Below are 213 nucleotides of genomic sequence, written 5' to 3'. Positions count from 1 at the left end.
TGTTTCTCCCAGACCCTGAAATAAATTAAGAGGATGTCAGATTCAAATCTCCCACTAATATTTCAGCTCATCTATTCAACAAACAGACTTGTGTAACTCTAAACGCCCCACCACAGGCCTGCAGTGAATTCTACCTTCACGAAGGTTGTAAGGTGAATGTTTTTAAGCCGTTTTAGAGAAGCGTTGATTCCACTGTAACACAGGCTAGGTGTA

Source organism: Seriola lalandi, unplaced genomic scaffold, assembly GCF_002814215.2.
Source record: "Seriola lalandi dorsalis isolate HSWRI2012SDOR001 ecotype SW California unplaced genomic scaffold, Sedor1 jcf7180002054984, whole genome shotgun sequence".
NCBI classification, from domain to species: Eukaryota; Metazoa; Chordata; class Actinopteri; order Carangiformes; family Carangidae; genus Seriola; species Seriola lalandi.
This window is presented reverse-complemented; position numbering follows the sequence as displayed.